Raw genomic sequence first — 9,561 nt, forward strand, 5'->3', positions numbered from 1 at the left:
TTCTTATCGGAAATGTCACAAGAAATAGCAATAAATATGTCTTTATGTCGTTCGTCTAACAGCTTATCTGGTGAAATATGTAGATTTGGAGTGTCGAAACTATAATTTGAAATTTCTGTAAAGTGTTGATAGTTTAATTGTAAATAGTCGTCGTGAGAATCGATTTCGTTCTTATCAGTATTTTTGTCACAAGTTAAGTCAATAGTATTTGTGTTAAGAATTGAGGGCCTAGAGAGTGCGTCGGCATTAGTATTATTTTTACCAGCTTTATAAATTACTTCGTATTCATATTCTTCGAGTTTGAGACGCCAGCGAACGAGACGACTACCAGGGTCTTTTATAGAGAAAAGCCATGTTAATGGTTTATGATCGGTAACGATCTTGAACTTTCTACCAAATAAATAGGGACGAAAATGCTTAACAGCCCAAACTATGGCTAATAGTTCACGTTCAATGGTGGAATAATTTGATTCTGCTTTGTTGAGAGTACGTGATGCATACGCAATAGGTAGATCTTTACCTATTTGCCCTTGCGATAAAACAGCGCCAATCGCATGAAGAGAAGCGTCTGTTGTTAAAATAAATTCTTTAGTAAAATCAGGATATTGTAAAATAGGAGGATTGGTAAGGAGACGTTTGCATTCTTCAAAGGCTGATTGTTGAGTTTCACCCCAAACAAAAGGAACATCTTTCTTAAGGAGACTAGTTAAAGGTTTTGTTAGACTACTAAAATTAGAAATGAAACGGCGATAATAGCCGGTTAAGCCAAGGAAAGACTTGATGTCTTTGCATGATTTGGGAACTGGAAAATTATCGACTGCGTGAACTTTATCAGGATTAGGTTTTACACCTTCGCTAGAAATTATATGCCCTAGATAGGCTACTTCTTTCCTAAGGAATTCACACTTATCTGGTTGAATTTTTAAGCCATTTTTCCGAAGTCGATTGAAGACTTCGTATAGCTTTTGTTCGTGTTCTTGTAAACTAGAGGCGAAGACTACTATGTCATCTAAAAAAACAAAGCAACGTTCACCTTGTAATCCATAGAGTACGCTATCCATAGCACGTTGAAAAGTTGCTGGAGCATTCTTTAATCCAAATGGCATTCTTAAAAATTCATAATGTCCATACGGAGTATTAAAGGCAGTTTTAGGAATATCGTTTGATTCGAGTTCGATTTGGTGGTATCCAGAGGCGAGATCTAAAGTAGTGAAGTAAACAGAATGTCCTAACTTGTCGAGTATATCTGTAATGTTAGGTAAAGGATAACTATCACCTATGGTTATATCATTCAGTTTACGATAATCAATAACGACGCGCCATTTTTGTTTGCCGGAGGCGTCTACTTTTTTAGGGACTACCCAGATAGGACTACTCCATGGTGAAGTACTCGGACGTATAATATTTTCATTTAACATTTTATCGACCTGGGTTTTTACTTCTTGTTGATGTATATGTGGAAACCTATATGTTTTCGTATTAATTGGAATATTTGATGTGGTAGGAATAGTATGCTTAGTATGGTTTGTAAATGTCAGTTTGTCACCTTCTGTATAAAATATGTCAGAATATTCAATTACGATTTTATTTAGGGAGTTTGATTCTTCTTTGTTTAAATGGTCGCCTCTAATGAGGGACCAAACTTTGCTCTGACGATCTGTTTGGGAAATACAATTAAAATTATTTATCTCATGTTGAGTTTGTTCATTAGTATGTTTGTCAAAGTCAAAAATAGTAACAGGGATGGAAGGAGTGCTAATAATCTTATCTTGTTTGTCTAAATTAATGCAAGTTATAAGAAAAGAGTTGTTTGTGACGGTCACTAATGAGCGTGGAATAATAATGCCATTATCTAATGTATGTTTTTCAACGATTGCTTCGCCAGAATTCATAGAATTTGTTGTACATCTAATTACTGTTTCCGATCGTTTGTTAATTACTTGTTTTTCGAGGGATACAGTATTGTTCTGTGAATTTAAATCTTGTAGTTTTTCATGTAAATAAAATAAGTCATAACTTTTGACGCCAATTGTTAAGATTTTCGATTGTACTTCAATTTTACAGTCATATTCAGTCATAAAGTCATTACCTAAAATACCGTCAGCTTTTATGTTAAGGTTTGCAACATGAAATTTATGTTTAGGTAAATTGTCAAGGGAAATATTTGCCGTTCCTAAGGTCAGCATCTGAGATTGAGAACTGGAAATACCTTGAATAGAAACTATATTTAATTCGTTAATGCAAGCTAAACCTATTTTATCTTTACGTATGACAGATATACCAGCACCGGTATCAATTAAAAGAGTCACAGGTTTATTATCTATGTAAAATGTAGCATGTAAGAGATTTTCTGGAGGTATATCATTTAAAGCAGAGATTGAAAAAGATTTAATATTCTTGTTGTTTGATTTCGACTTACGTTTATTTTTTTTATAATGGTATTTTGAATTCGATTTAGTAGTAGTATGAGATACAGCGGGTTTACAAGATTCAGCGATATTTTGAGATACAGTGGGGTTAGAAGATACAGTGCGATTTTTAGATTCAGAGGATTTTGGAGATTCATCGTGCTTATAAGAAATAGTAGAATCCGTATTATGACCAAAGTTTTGGGACTGGCTACCCTGTTTGTAGGTCTGTATAAAGCTAGCTTCAAAATCTGTCTGTGTGCAAGCTTCTTTGCATTGCCTCCGATAGGCTGGTTTATTATGCAAGGATGCAGACACAGTGCTTTGTAACACTCGACTTGATTTTGGAATTTGAGGAAGCATTGAATAGTCTAAAGAGCTGGGTTCATCGAGTAAGAGCTGGTAGCGATTTCCAACGGGTCGCTCATTTCGTTGGTCGCTTCTAAGTTTAAATGGCGGATTGGTGCAGGGAGAGCGCGTTGTTTATTTTGCTCGTTGTATGCTCTCTTGCGACATTCGTTTATTGAATGCCCAATATTTTTACAATAAGCACATGTCTTTGGAGAAAATCTAGGATTAGGAGGCCTGAATGGAATATTTGGGTTTCGAATAGATTGGTAATTATTTTGATATGCATTACTCCTAATTGCTGGCCTAGGAGTTGCAACTGGTCTAAATAAAGATTGCCTAGCTTTGTTCATAGCCCTAATTTGATCTTCTTGCATTGCAAAACGACCTGCTTCTCTCAAGGTATCGAAACCTTTTGTTCTGAGCATTATACCCATGTCTGTAGAGAGACCGTTGAGGAATATGCTTAAGGCGGTTTCCTCGGTGGTTGCTACACGTCCGTCTAATGTTGAATCGCAAATTTCTGAGTGTAGTTTTTCTAAGATTTTGCAACGACAAAGATCTACTCTATGATAGAATTGGGTTAAGGACTCATCATGTCTCTGGAAAATCGATTGAAGTTCTAAATTCAAATGTTGAATCGTCTTGGTATTCGCGAATCTCTCAATAAGAAATCTCTTTAGTTCATCCCACGTCTCGTAAGTTTTACACCGAACTTCTGAGGCCGCGATGCCTTTAATATTATTTAGAGCACAAGTTAACAAAGTCTCCCGTTCAAACGGAGATGACAGTTTAAACACAGTATCACAGGACCTAATGTAACCGTAAATTTCATCGTGATTGTTTGTGTCGAATATAGGAATAAGATTTATAAGAGTTTGAATATTAACTGGTGATGCCTTCATTATGCTTTCGGTCTTTAATGACATGATGATTATTAAAATGTAGAATGCGTGTGTAGTTAAATATGAATAATGTAATTAAATGAAATATAAGATATAGTAATACAGGATAATATATATAAAACACACAAAATATGGAAATATAGGAAAAGAATGAGCCACAAGTAAAATGCCACTTACCACAGTAACACGAACCACAAGAGCATAGTATCGGCGAAAACTATTAAAAGCCTAAGGCTACCGTACTAGGCGATGCTAGTCCTTTGTACGTTTGCTTCGTCTTACTACACAAGTAGATCCTACCGACTGCGCCAAATTTGTTATGAGGCAGTGACTAAAACTTGTTTTTAAAACTAACAAACTTTATTTAAAATTATGTTTACAAAAACTAACGTTGGAGTTCGAATATGGAATAGAAGTGCCCTTGAAAGGATCGGGATTTGGTACTTAAAGGTTTGGGTAGGAGTAGGGATACATTAGGGGAACAAACAATGTCATTAGGTAATTAACTATAACTTATCACTACATAAACAAATGGTTAAACTTATACAAGGCAAAGAAATAATAATTAGGTAAATAATATAGTGGGGACCACATAACAACCTACCAATTAGGCCTCATAAATATTTCAAATTTATTATATAATTTAGTAAAGACTACATCACATTTTAACTTGCTAATTTAATTTACCAGAATAACGTTAATGATAATGAGTTTTATAATATTATTTATCTCACTCTCGTGAAACACTCGTTTATTAATTATCACTTAACCTACAATTAAGAACTATAAATTTCAATTACCACATACGTAAAATCTTGTCAAATTGCAAAACCGCCAAATAATTCAAATATATTATGTAATTCACAATTTCACGCATTTGAAATCAATGTACGATAATTTAAAGAGCAGCACGGTGGTTGAGTGTGCGATTCCTGAGTTGGTTCGGAACCCGCAACAACGGGTTTTTGTTTCTATGCTCAATTATGGCACGTATGGCGAAGAAAACTCTCAAGAATACCTGCATATCTCAAAGTAAGAGACTTAGCGCGAACTAACACAGCAGTATGTCAAAATCTGTTTTTTTAATACTTCAGTCATACTTAGCGCCAAATCTCGGCACCTGAATTTTACTTTATATAAGTGCAACACTTAGAAATATCTGTCCCATACCCTACTCGGGGTAACACCAATTTGAACTTTAACATATTCTTGGCCTTACGTTTCGGGTGAATAACCGCCTTTCGTAATACTTAAAGTTAGCATATTCATGAATTTAACATTTACAAAACTCGTAGCAAATAGAAACTTTTGATCTATGTCAATTTTCGGTGATCGTAAAACTTGTTTTGGCTCCGATTTGATACAGCCTGGAGGCATTCGCGTTGCTATGCTCTTAGTAGAGCAGTAGTACACAATTCTGTTATAATTTTAATACGGTAACTTTTTTGCTGATGCTTCGCGCTGTTGCGCTTAAGTAGAGCCCTTCGGCGCTTTTTGTTGTTTTAGAGGTGAACTTAATTTAAAAACCTTTGTATTTTATGTAACAAACGGAGCGGCTACTACATTTTTACGTTTTATAATAACGTTATTAAGGTTACAAGGACAGTTAACGGGATAAATGTAGTTTTATTATTTATTTATAAGTTCTAAAACAATGTATGCATAAGAATTACAAGAAAATATGATATAATAACTAAAACTAAATGGAAACTTAAACCTTATTAAGAGCATGATGAACAAAGTTACGGTAAGTTGGAAGATTATTGGGAAATTACAATATAAATCAATAAAATATCCTGCTTAAATTTTTTTTTATAAAGAGTGGTTATTGAACGTGGTGTATGGTCGGTAAAGCGTGCTTGAACAATTGTGTGATTGTGTTTCTCGCCAGGATCCGATATCATTGAACTATATTTAGAAACCATTGCGTGGTCAGTGTTAGTATACGGCTACTAAACAATAGTTGTGAACATTGTCGTTGATTAGTTGTTTACTATGCGTTACAATCTAGATATTTAGAGAGTTATATGTATCTGTAATCTTTAAATCTATATCTTGGTTTGGAGATGAAGCAAAAATCTACACCGTTAGTACTCATTTAACCCTATTGAATTGTGTTTTGGTTTTGTACGGTTAAAATTAGACTGCTACAGTTTTATGAATAAGGGGAAACTACTTCTGGCACGTTCACGGACACGTGAGATCCTTGGTAACAATAGCTGCCTAATCACATCGCCCATTCAACATCCGTTCAAGAAACTGACCACTCATACTGAATATGAAATTCACGTTCAATGTGTCACTTTTTGTCAGAAGCATTTTCGAGTCCGGTCATCGACCCTAGAATTGCGTAGGCTACTTTCTCTTGATGTTGGGACGAAGGGGCGCGGGTGGAGGGGCTCCTGCCAAAAAGAGTGCGTGAAAGGCTACAGCCTATGCATATGTTGGAGGCCTATGCTTAGATTCTAAATACGAAAGTTTTTTACACTTAAACAGCTTAAAATTTCGATATATATTCGGTTGGTGTATTGCATATAACGCTCGTAACATGTGATGTCACAATCCTTAAAGTTAAAAATTTCAAAATTCAAAGAGAAAATATGTTTTTATAGTTTTTCAAATTAAAGTCCTTGGACTGTCAATGCGAAAGTCCGCTTTTGAAGATAGCTCAGTCAATGGTAATGAATTTTGGTTAGAAGGCTTTTTAACAAGCTGCAAAGCCGTCTGCTTATAAATGTATGATATTGATAAAATCTTATAAACGTACATACTAATGCAACAAAGTATTATCTGGGTAGAACAATTAAGATATAGCCTCTATCAATATGTTATAATATATCATTAATAGAATTTCGTATCATATCAACTACTTGCTGTTCTTAATTTAAATCTTGTTCTCCTGTAACGTAGTTGGCGCCGAATGCTGCTTTAGTTGAGCAAGAGGTCATTGAACTTAAGGTATGGTACAACTTCTTTGCGAATCCAAAGACGATTTTGGTAATCTAAAGCGAGTTGTATAAGCGACGCTTTCTCCGGACTGTAACCAGAATAAGTGAACGGAGAAATTTTAAATGTTATATGTTTATACTTCCCAATAAAATACGTACAATAATTTATATAATTTAAATTAATGGCATTGAGCACAGTGAGGTAACGAGGCACATAGGTGGCCGAAACAAAAGATTCATTTTTAATTTAAAATTAACTCAAGAGCATCGTTGGCCTAGTGGCTTCAGCGTGGGACTTTCATCCCTGAGGTGGTAGGTTCGATCCCCGGCTGTGCGCCAGTGGAGTTTCATTCTATGTGTGCATTTAACATTCGCTCGAACGGTGAAGGAAAACATCGTGAGGAAACCGACATGAGCTACCCAAAAGACTACCAGAGAGAAAAAATATTGAAGAGCCATTGATTTTTTTAAATTAACTTAAAAATCAATGGAATATATATTAATAATACATTTAATAATAGAAATTAGCCATTTTCACACATGTTCGTGTCTGCAGCCTCCTCAGCCAGCCTACCTTCAGGAATTAATCATCATAAAATATCTCATCCATTTACTTCGAAAAGCATTATTATAGGCAGATAGATTTCTCTTCTAGAGTTGCCTATCTTTTGGACCAAAGTGAAACTCACTAAAACTGTAATTAAATAGCAAATAAATTTTATTTTAATATATTTTATTAAATATCTAATTTTTCTTTCCTTTTTTACATTCCTAATGATTATCGTAACGTACCGTAAAATGACTTATTTAAAAAATTTCATTTAGACTATTATATGTTTCAATAATGTAAAGCTTCAAATAAACTCTACTAACACCTATGCCCTTTTATTATATAAACAAAAAACATTTTTGTTATGTATTATCAAGTTACGTAAATTTTAAGGTAATTTATTGTATGACATCATACACACAAATATGTAAAACAGCAGCAAAGTATATGTATTTTAATTATCGCCTATAGCTGGTATGTGAATCACGTCATAACCGTTGCGCTGAAACCAAAGTTACGAAAAACACTTGGCGCCATAGGAATACCAATCGAGCTGAATTGGGCGATATAAAGGTCGGAGGCAAAAATCTTAAAAATTACGAAATAAAAGAGTTGGCACATTGGACGTGCTTACGACGCCCCGTTCTCTCTTTTGAAGGTCGCTTTGTGCGTGTGTGTACCGTTAAAACAAAACTGTCATAATTTCGAAGACCTAGTTTACCAATGATAATGTAACTGTATACAAATGAAACGTCATGTGCTCGCTGTGATATCTTTATGCCAGTAAAGCCATAATTTATTAATAGTCATTTGAACTCTTCTTGAATTCATCATTCAATTAGAGATATAATCCAACCTAATTTATTGTTTACCTTGTCTAGTGTATTGTTGAAGTTACAGTACATTGTTCTACGCTTCGTAGCACGTCTACGCTGTCGTAGTACACTGCGGCCGCTCCGTGCGCTGGGCCGCTGGGCGCAGGCGGTTCGCGGTCGGGTGTCGTATTTCTAGAGCATTGAACCTCTGCAACCTTGTGCGTTGAGCCCCGCCGCTCTCTGTGCGCTGACGCAACCAATACAGCCCCTTCTCTGATTCAGCCGTTCTTATAATTATTCCCTTAGGGCACATCCAAACTGAATCGAAAACAATAAATGATAATCATCAATTCATAGTTTAAACAAAAGGTTACTAGGCTATTTTATTTTGCGCGATCATTATAATTTTAATACTAGTAGTTGTATCCTAAATACATCTAAACAGTTGTTACATTGAAGGCTCGGTATGTGATAAATGGCAACCGGCGAGCGTCAATAACTATCAAAGTGCTAAGTGGCATCAACAAACTGCAAATAGTTCGCAAGAAGTGCGAATCGGTCGCGGAGCACAATTGACGGCTGGCCGAGAGCGTAGCGGCTTGCGAGGTGACGGTTACGTAAACCGCTGACATAACCAAGTCGATGACCGCTCTTGCGCAACCGGCGAACCCGCAACCCCACGCACCGCACCTCCTAACCACTCGCTCCACTCCCCACTACCCATGAAAATTACCTAATTGTGACCAAAATGCGTTAAAAGGACACGAGTTTATCGCCCGAGTTACCACATCGGCAATCATTAGAGCAACAACCTCACCGAACTCAATTCTAACATTTAGCTGGCATTCATCTCGCTTAGCATTTACTATGCAAAACTACTGTCGATTGTTTGCCATACAAATTGGTAAATGGTTTATCTCAACATCAGTGAGCAACGCTTTGTGTGGTTAAGACAGTGTGAAATACTTCCAAGGATTCAGCAAGTCAACGTGTGATAAAAACACGACACTTGTTTTTTTTTTTTTTTTACATTGCGAATTCCGTGCAGGTTGTAGGAAACGCGGTGACATATCGGTTGCGAACACATTCGTATGTGACGTATGGGAACAGTTATCCTTTGCGAACGAAAGTGAAAACTAAATGCGGGTTTGGTCGTCGACCCCATGCGGGTCGTTGACCGCTCCGAACTGCAAAGGCCGTTTGTAAGTAGAGGCCGCGTACATAACATTTACCAATGCTGTGGACACACGGCACGCCCAGGCCATTCTACGTGCGTTCATACCGGTAATGCACCCAGCTATTTATTTTATGGACCAGTTTTTATTACTAAAAGTGAATGTTATACAAACCAAACATTATTAACATTCCTAATTGCAGAGGCCTAGGTTAAGAATTTAATAATTGATGCAAGAGGAAACTCTCAGTGTTTTAGTTACATGTTTACAAAATTCGTTTTTGAATGAAATCAAATAATATCTAATATTTTAAATCTGTTTAAAAGTTTCTCCAATAATTTACATATTACAATATGATTATATCGTATTAAGTAACTAAAAATATAATCAAAATTGTGTTACCTACGACTGT

The sequence above is a fragment of the Pieris napi genome, chromosome 10 (genome assembly GCF_905475465.1).
Source record: "Pieris napi chromosome 10, ilPieNapi1.2, whole genome shotgun sequence".
Classification (NCBI taxonomy): domain Eukaryota; kingdom Metazoa; phylum Arthropoda; class Insecta; order Lepidoptera; family Pieridae; genus Pieris; species Pieris napi.